Source organism: Pogona vitticeps, chromosome 1 (assembly GCF_051106095.1).
Source record: "Pogona vitticeps strain Pit_001003342236 chromosome 1, PviZW2.1, whole genome shotgun sequence".
Taxonomy (NCBI): domain Eukaryota; kingdom Metazoa; phylum Chordata; class Lepidosauria; order Squamata; family Agamidae; genus Pogona; species Pogona vitticeps.
In genome coordinates this window covers 326,854,322-326,863,911 of record NC_135783.1, presented here as the reverse complement: position 1 = coordinate 326,863,911, position 9,590 = coordinate 326,854,322, and the positions used below count along the sequence as shown (strand labels likewise).

Genomic DNA, 9,590 nt, shown 5'->3' with positions numbered 1-9,590 from the left:
TAGAGCTGACATCCTTCCGCACTTCTTCACACCTCTGAAATATTTGTAGACTATTAAACTATCTTCCGTTACTCAATTAGCATTTAGCTAGTCTACATATATTTAATCCTCTAAGTCAATTCCTCCAGTGCCACAATAATTTTTGTTGCCATTACCACCTAAGACATCATCTACTTTGTCAATGTGATCCTTAGGATTCTGATATGGGCTTATAATTGGTACTTCTCCCATTTACCTAAGCTATTCCGGATGTTGAATTTATATTACCAACCATAAGACATCCTCCTTCTTGTTTTCAGGCCTGGGAAACAATTACATGAGTGAATGCTTTAATAATCTCAGGACACTTTAGAAAGCCCCATTTATTTACATAATATAAAAATTTTAAAATCCCTGTTTAAGCTGTATTAAGGATAATAAGTGCCATTAATTTTGAGAATTGTTTCAAGTTCTTTATATTGTCTCTCTCTTTTTTTAATGATTTTCCTCTACTGCTGCTGCTGAAGGGTGCAATCCTCAGTAGCTAAGATGGCTGAGAGCTGGTTGGGCTGACACTTAAGTCAGCTGAGTCTTTGCAGAATCCCAATTCCTCCCAGCCTGTGGATGATGGAAGTTACTGTACTTATGGCTACCCTGATCCTGGCCTGTTTATGTTAGTGGCTTCAAGTCTTTACAGATAGTGATTAGAATCTGGCATCACTCATTTCACCCCTTGTTCCTCCCCATCTTTGCCTGCCTTTTTTGGTTCTAGATGTTCTCAGCCAGAACAGCAAAAGGATTGTGCTGGCATAAAGGTTTTCTGCCCACTCAAAATCAACAATGCCAACATCTCTATGAGTTTGGATTACATGGTCCATCAGTAGAAGTGTAGTATAGTTTATTTTAATGAAATAAAAAAGATCAAAATATGAATGCCAGTATAGAAAAAGAAAAAATGCAAATGAGGGATGTATGCAAAACTTCAAGAAGTGTACAACTCTATTTTCCTGGACAAATCAGAAAATATTCTTTAGTGTATACAATGCTGGTGTGAATGTTAGTTAGGAAGACAGAGACAGAGAGTACATCTGAATGCATAGCAGTAACTTTTCTTACCTCCTGCAATTTGCAGATTAGCTTGCTTTGTATTTTGATTGATCCTTGGGATGTAAGCGGTGAAGTCTTTTCTGAGGCATAAAAGTCTGCCTGAATTGTGTCTCTCCAACCCTAACATACTCTTTTCTCTATTAACAGACTATCTTTAATGTGTGTTTCTGCCCTCAAACACAGGGGGGAAGGAGAAATAGGAAGTGTAGCAGTTTCCATTATTCATATTTCTCTGGGCACAAACAGTACAGGAGCAAGTTTAAGCTCAGCAGCCCTTCCTGTTTTTAAGATGTTAATTCTGCCAAAACCTATCACTAAATATGGGTATTCTGCTGGGTATATGGAGATGTGTGGGGGAGAATGAGGGAGTGTGGGTTAAGCCCAGTTTCCATTCAGTGGATTTTGCTCAGGAATGAAAGCTATTTCTACGCCTCTGGAGCTGGTGCCAGTTTATCAAAGAATGCAAAAAAGAAAAAAAGAAAAAGAAAAAAGAAAAAGAAAAAGAAAAAGAAAAAAGAAAAAGAAAAAAAGAAAAGAAAAGAAACAGGACTCAGAGGAACCTAGTCAGTTAAAATAAAGAATCACATTTCACCAAAGTGATCGTGGGATTTTCCCTGCTTTCTTCTTCAGATTATATGTGCTGTTAACAATGACAGACTCCTTGTATGTGAGTTGCTATATCCCTTTCGTCTTTGAACTAATCCAATGACTTGAATTCCAGTCCCTCAGAAGACCAGTTTCCATTCAGTTCTGGCTTTTCCTCCCACAAAGACTGAGCCTCTACCAGGTGCTACACTGTTTGAAACCACAGTTGCTTCTGTCAGTCTGTGCTAAAAGCCTCTATAGAACTTGAGTCTGAAATGCCCAGCTTAATTCTACAGTCTACTGTATTATGAAATGGGTGCCAGAGAAAAGTTTACAAGAGCAATGCTAGAAATTATGAAGGTCCACTACACATTTTGCTGACAGAAGTGCAGGTATTGCCAGCTAATTTTATCTAAAGGGAAAGATAAGGTGAATGTAGATGCCTGGCTCTGATTCACCATCTGCTATGCTGAGGGGGAAAAAAAGACTATGGAATGCCTTAAATCCCACTGTGCATTTACAGTACAAGAACATCACTTCTGGATGTTCCAGCCAAGATATTGGTGATTTTTGTGGCAAAACACCAGAATTGGAAAAATGACAAATTAAAAACTGAATTGGCCTGATAAGAGTGTGAGACTATGGAATGGGGAAAATATGGTTTGGGTTTCCTCAGGTGAAATGCTATAGTGGTCCAGAGGATAATTTCCAAGTGTCAATAGCAGAAGCTGCCTTAAGCTGCTAACAAGGTGCTAATTGGCAATTTCCACCTCTCTTTTATTTTTTAGTTATCCCAGGTGCTGTAGTGAAATTCTGTTCCAATGTGGAAACTCCCCTTTTAAAAGAAACTGTGTAAAGTCTAAGGGCATTCAGTTGAAGGGAACTGAAAACATCCTTGTGATCAGACAATGACAAGTAGACCACCCCGAGTAGACATGGTCTAGAGGGGCGGGGTAAAAATCCAATAAATAAATGACAAAGTAGAAATTGCACAAAAATGATGTCAAACCAGTCATAAGAAATGTAAATAATCTCTGCCAAGTGAACAAAAAAGAAGATTCTCTGCTCAAAAAAACAAACAAACAAACAAACAACAGTTCTACAGTGGGCTTCCCTGTGTCAACCTTTATGTCATATAGTGTGACTGGATTTTAACTCGAATTCATCTGTGACCTATCTAATGTAAATTGCTGGGCTGGTGGTGAATGTAGTCCTCCCCTCAGACCAATTTGTATTTGGGCTGCACTAAAACAGAATGAGTAGATTTGGTTCTGAAGTGAAGCAAAGTGATTTACAAATTCCTTTAGATCTGAGGCATGTATTGGCTCAGATTCTAGTTTTTTTTTTTTTTAGATAAGCAAATTATAAAAGTGTGTAAACAAGATGTGTTGGTACAGTGTATGTATTATTTGTCTAACATGTAAATCGCCCAGAGTGGCCTAGTAGCCAGATAGGCAGTATAGAAGCCAAATCAATCAATCAATCAATCAATCAATCAATCAATCAATCAATCAATCAATCAATCAATCAATCAATCAACCACTGAAGCTTCCTGTCTGAAATTTGGCAGAGCCACTCCTCTCTTTAACTTCTATTGTGTTTTTTTTTATTTCATGTGCATAAAGGCAAAAATAAAAAAAATCTATAGCCATGCTGGTTTTACAATATATTGACTTTATACATCTATAGATCTATGTGGACACTGGGCACAGATTGAATTGGGTGAGACACAAATCACTCTGGAGAAAATTTTTGGTAACTCTAAAACTGGCCTGCAAACTGAATTGGAAGACCTCTGCACAGCCCAATGAACTCCTCTGTACAATTCAAAGAATCATTTTGGAATACATTTCTTCCCTTATAATTCCTTACATTATCTTCCTAAGGGGAGAGGGGGACAAAACAAAACAAAACAAATATATACATTGTTTTAATTGTGATATGTGACATTATGGGTGTTTTTAGATAGAAGAACAGCATATAAACAAAAAAGCAAGTAATAAAATAAATAAAATGAAAATAATAAATACCATTAATTGCTGATTCTCCCTTCTTAAGAATCATAGACCTAAACATCTGGAAGGGCCACAAAAATCATCTAGTCCAACTCCCTGTCACACGGGTGAGCCGCTGCCATTTCATCCCTGAAAGATGCCTACTTCATCTCCATTCAAAAATCTCCAAGACAAGGCGTCTGCCACCTTCCGAGCATGTCTATTACACTGACGTATGGCTGCTACCACCAGAAACGTCGTTGAAATGTTGTTTCTTGCAATATGAATCAGTAGGTTCATGTTCTACCTTTTTTAGAGTCCAAAACAAGTTTGTTGTATCTTCTATACGACAGTTCTTCAAACATTGGAAAATGGCTATCGTATCACTTCTCAAGCTAAACATATCAGCAACCTTCAGCTATCACCCACAGGGCTTGCTTTACAAACATATCATCTTTGTTTAGATAAATAGCTGCTTATTGATATGTTGCTCAAACCATGGTACCCAGAACTGAACACTGTACTCTATGTGAGATGTTACCAGAGTCAAACAAAGTAGCACAATGATGTCCCTTGCCTGGGGTACTGTATTCTTGTTGATACACCTGTGGACACCATTATAATTTTCCCCTACTGCTGTGGTTCCTAACCGGCGTCCCCAGATAATCTTGGAATAAAACTTCCAGAAGACTTCATCACTAGCAGTTCTGGCAGTTCAGGATTTTTGGGAGATGTAGTCCAAGAACACCTGGGGACTCAAGGCTGGGAGTCACTGGGGTAAAAGGAAGGTGTGAAGAGAGAGAATGATGGCCGTGTCTCTCCCATCATTACTTTTAACTGTATGTACACATAGAGGGTAGAACTCCTGTCCAAAAATGAAGCCATTGAAGGTGACTCATATTGGGACTAAACCCCCCAGAAGCCTTCACCGCTACCTGTTCTGACCATGATTTTTGGGAGTTGTAGTCCAAGAACATCTGGGGACCCAAGGTTGGGACCCATTGCCCCACTGCTTTACACTATTGATTCATGTTTGACCTATGATATACTAATACTGTATCCCTAAATAACTTTTCACATGCATGACTACCAAGCGAGATGTTGCCAAGCTGATTCCATGTCTTATTCTTTTGCAAGTCCTTCCTTCAAGTTGGGTCTGGAGGTGCGAGGAACCATTTGGAACAGAGGGGCAGGTGGTATAAAGGGATGCAGAAGAAAGTGGAAAAGAATCTCTCCTAATTTTCATTAATGGAAGTCTCTCTTGGATTAAAACACCTTGCTTTTCAACAAAGACTGGAACTGAACCTCTTTTTTAAAAAACCCTACTTTCTTCCTTCCTTTGATCCCAGTATTTAGATTTTTGCTTCGGCTAATCCGAAGCAACATTTGACTTTTGGCATTTAAGGCAGGGAGAAAACAAGACATTTTTAAATTGCCTGATTACTCAATGCAGTTTTTCATTTCCAGAGAAGCAAAGGTCATCTGGATCCCGTGAATATGGAAAAGAGTGGCAAACACGATAGCCTCTTTTTTAATGTCATGCCTATCTTGCACTGAGGGATTAACATCTTGCTCTCCCTCTTTCCCCCATAAGAAGAAGCTCACTCCTAGTCACTAAGACCTTTGTAGGTGTTCTCTGATTATAGCAAAACTCCAGGGAAGATAAATAGAGCTGCCACTGGTAGAAGCAATGCAGTTTTGTTGGCTGAATTTGTAGAAAACAGTTGGAAACCTTCATTTCTGTATGCTTAGAGATATGGGAGGTTAAACCTTTAGAGAAAGAAACAAAACTGACAAGTCCTGCAGACTAAACTGAATAAGTATCAACATTTGTTACAGACCATGAGGCAGGATGAAAACTGAGGTAATTATTTTTCATTTTTAATGGGTCTCTTTTTGAGTTTGGTTTGTGTGCATGTGCGTGTTGATGTTTGTTAATAGTAATTGCCTTTCCATGTACTGTTTATTTTTAATGAGTCCCTTAAAATGCAGTGTAAATACTATAAAATTGCAACAGTTGCTCTGCTGGAAGAAATAAAAGAATATAGAAATGGAGTTATAGCAACAAGAGGAATGAATGCCTCTTGGGTTTGCTGTCCTTTGTGAGGAATCCTGGTTTCTGTTTCAAATTAGCCTCCCTCCATGGCTGCAGCATTTGGCTTTGGAAGCAGCTTGTATATGTCAATTATCATAGATGGAACCCTTTGTGGTTTAGTAGTAGCTAGCATTTAATTAATTTGTAGCAATGAAAGGTCTCACTGTCGGTTCGGTGGTTCATGCCAGTATGGCTGTCAGCCTAAGAGGTGTTCCACGTTTCTGAGCCCCTTCTCCTCTGTGGCCTCCTCTGGAACACTTGGATGCAGCACCTTGAGGAGGTGGTGCAGGGGAGCCGGGTTGCTGCCCCTGAGTGTGTGTTGTCCACCATAGGAGACAGGGCTTGGAACTGCTGAACATCTGTTGAGTCAACAGCCAAACTGGTGGTTCATGCCGATCTCTCGTAGATAACTCCAAAGATGTTCAGGTTTACCAAGGATGTTTAGGTAAACCAAGCATAGAGAACATGTGATGTTTTAGATGCTGTTCAGATGCAGCTCTCATAATCGCTCACCATCAAGTATGCTAGCTGACATTGACTGGAGGTGTAGTCAAACACAGGATAGAAAATATTTCATGTTGATCATCAAGGCTCCTCCATGTGCAATATTATTTGTAGTAGTTAAGTATTTATTTACTAAGTGAATGGTAGTGAAAATTGGGCTGTTAGACTAAGACTGGAAAGTTCAGATTCATATTCCTACTGAACCAGGAAGCCAGTTGGAAAACATTGAGCTAGCCACTCTCTCTCATCATGATCTGTTCCAAAGGAGTGTGGTGATAATGAAGGTGAGTAGAAGGAAAACCCTGGACACCACAAGTTCATCAGATGAAATATCTGAGAGTTTATACACACAGCAGATCAAACATGAGTATTAAGAAAAACCACACAGATCATGAATAGATTCCCCCTTGGTATACAGTATATGAACTAATGTGTGCCAGCAGTTAAAATAATATTCTCTTGGTTGTTCTACAGAGCTGCAAACCAGCAACAACTGTGATAGTTTTCAGTAGTGAGCTTTATCTGTTAGATTAAAAAGTGACAGACATAGCAGCTCCTTAAATTGTTTGGTGATGGATGAGAGAGAATAAGGCATGTGCATATGTTTCAGTTGTTCCTTCTTTTATGCAGATGAAGAGTAAAAGTGAAATCCACAGTGTTGTGATAAGGAGGCGAGGGAAACAAGGTCTGGGTTTGGTGATTAGGGCTCTGGTAACAGAAAAAGAGAAGCACATTTTTCAGGGTATTTTCCGAGCTTTTTCTCTATGCAGAAGAGAAACTGGAAACTAGCTTTTCCATATTTCCATGACTTGGCCTGCAATCCAGTCCTGCTAAATCATAGTTAAATTTACTTCTGAGTAACATGAAGAGGACTAACCTATGACCTGATTGTTGCCTTCACTTTGTGAATTTATTTCAGTTGTTTCCAACCTTGGGTCTCAAGACGTTCCTGGAATACAGCTTCCAGAATTCCTAGCCAGCACAGGTAGTGGTGAAAGCTTCTAGAGGTTTTAATACAAGAACATCTGGGGACCTGTGAGACAGGTCTCAATCCTCCTACAGGAGAAAGTGGGCTTTCCATCTGCCCAAGAGTAAGGGTGAGGTTCCTGACCTGTGCACTAGGCCAGGGATGCGGAAAATGCCCTACAGGTCACACCTGTGGACATGGAGGGCTGGGGATAAAAGGAGGAGAGTGGGAGGAAAGAGGAGGGTTATTGGGCAGATGCAGTTGATTGGGAGGTGTTTGAGGTCCAGGAGGTACCAGTGCTGCCAGAGCACTCAACGGCCAGGTAGGAGATAATCTGCTCCTGGGGCTCAGACGTTGAGAGTTCTTTTATGCCACCAGAGGAAGCAGCCTGAGTACACTAAGACAAGGTGAGACAGTAGGTGAGGTGAGGTGACTGGAGGCATTTGCCCAACATCTGCAGGAGGTTGAGTTTCTGGCACTAAACTCCCGGACACACTCAGTTCAGCTCCCCAAAAGTCCAGGTCTGTAGAAGCAGGTGGGAAGTGAGAATCCTGATCTGGGATGCTGTCCTTGCCACCTGGGTCTCCAGCACCGAAGCTGGGTTGAGGTAGGCTCTGTGGCTCCCATTGGGCAGTGAGGATGCCAAGGTAGGGTTGACGCTGGGTCAGAGCCTCAGTAACCTGACACTTTCCACAGCTGAACAGGCTTGTGGGAGAAGATGCCTCCCCTTGTCCTCTATCCCCATTTGAATTTCTGTGAAGGCACAGAAGATGGGGCTCCAGTGCTCCACTCCCTTCTCCCACATCTCTCTTCCATCTGACATAGTTGACAACAACCCTGAGTCCTCTTATTATTGACATCATATTCTTTGTTAGCTGTCTCGTATCAGGTGGCGGCTTGTCCTACAGTGGCACCTCCTTGCAGGACAGGGGCCTATGAGACTTGTTGACCTCTGGGTTCCCTGGGCTTGTGAGGCAGGGCCAGATGGCCCACTGGGAGGTGCTTGAGGTAACCCCTCACACTTATCATGTATCTTTTGAACAGCATCTGCTGTAAGATTTCACTTTTTAATTTTTTTTATCAAGATACTTTCCTCTCCCAAACAACCTTCCATAGAAAATAATACGAGTATTCCCTATTTTCATTCCAACTGTGGTGCTCTTAATACTTATTGATCTCTGCTAAAAGAGGCTGTATTGTTGTGCATGGCCCTTGGCAAACTGGTTTGAGATATCTCAAATTGTTGGTAAAGGTCAATCAAGCTGTTTTACTGTCTGCATCTTATTATTGTGTAGCATGAGGTTCTTTTTATATAGTAGCAGGAAATGAGATGGAGCAGAAACTCATTGATTTTCAGCAGCTACTAACATTATACAGCATCACAGTATGTTAGCCAATATCAGTGATCTTTTGCTAGGAGTCAGAATCAGAAGTAATTGAGGTAAAAGGGGGTTTGATCCACTTGCTAAATACTAGGGATGCTTGAGGATTTTGACTAAGTTTCTTCTTTAAGCAATTTAATCTAATTTTTACTTTTCAGACTAAAATATAGATGAATAAGCACTTATGCTTCTCTAAATTTTGTGAGGCTGTTCTTGGCTTTAAAATGCATATAAAATGTGCATTTGATGGGAAATATGTGGTCTTTTGTGAAAATATTCACCAAAATGCTTACTATAGAAAGAAGTACATTAAAAACATATAAATTTTAGGAAGAAACTCTTACACATGTATATATGCAGAATGTACAAAATATTATGTTAGGAGGGAATACAGTGAATCTACATTATAATTTCCATGCATTTTTAATGTATGCTCATATTCATGGATTTTTTTACGGACCACTACAAAAGTGGCATAGAACAATATTATGTTTGAACACAAGGAAAATGACATAGATTGGGAACAGACCAGTTCTCTCAAAAACATCATGCAGGGAAATAAGAAGGGCATAAATTTTTTCCCTGCCCAGATGCTAGAGCTGACAGTATACAAACCTATATTTCTTCATGTTTTTTCCTTTTACCTGCCATCCTTCTGTTTTTCTCAGATGGAGTACTTAGGTTTTGCAGATACTCTGGCTGAAATCCTGTTGGCATAACTATGCCTGCAAAAGTCTAATTATGTCATAAGGAGGTGGCTGATATTTAGAAATGAAATGTTTCCTGTTCCGTGCCACAGCTCCCAAGACTCCCGCAGTTCCCATGTATCCTTTTCATTGTGTGGAAGCTGCGGGAGCCATAGCATGGAATGAGGAAGTCTTCAATTCTGAAATTTGCTGCCTATGATTAAGTTATCCCAATGGGAGCCAGAGATCAGAAGTAGGAATTGGTGAATTTCTGAAAGTGGAACCTGCTGA

At 40.1% G+C, this 9,590-nt stretch overlaps 1 long non-coding RNA gene across 1 annotated transcript in view; it reads left to right on the top strand.

The window, feature by feature from the left end:
• Positions 1 to 5,422: 5,422 nt before the first annotated feature.
• Positions 5,423 to 9,590, top strand: part of LOC140703239 (uncharacterized) — a 77,972-nt gene continuing 73,804 nt past the window's right edge. The window contains exon 1 of the long non-coding RNA XR_013540778.1: positions 5,423 to 5,529. This is a non-coding gene — a long non-coding RNA (uncharacterized LOC140703239). The remainder of the gene's footprint in view (positions 5,530 to 9,590) is intronic.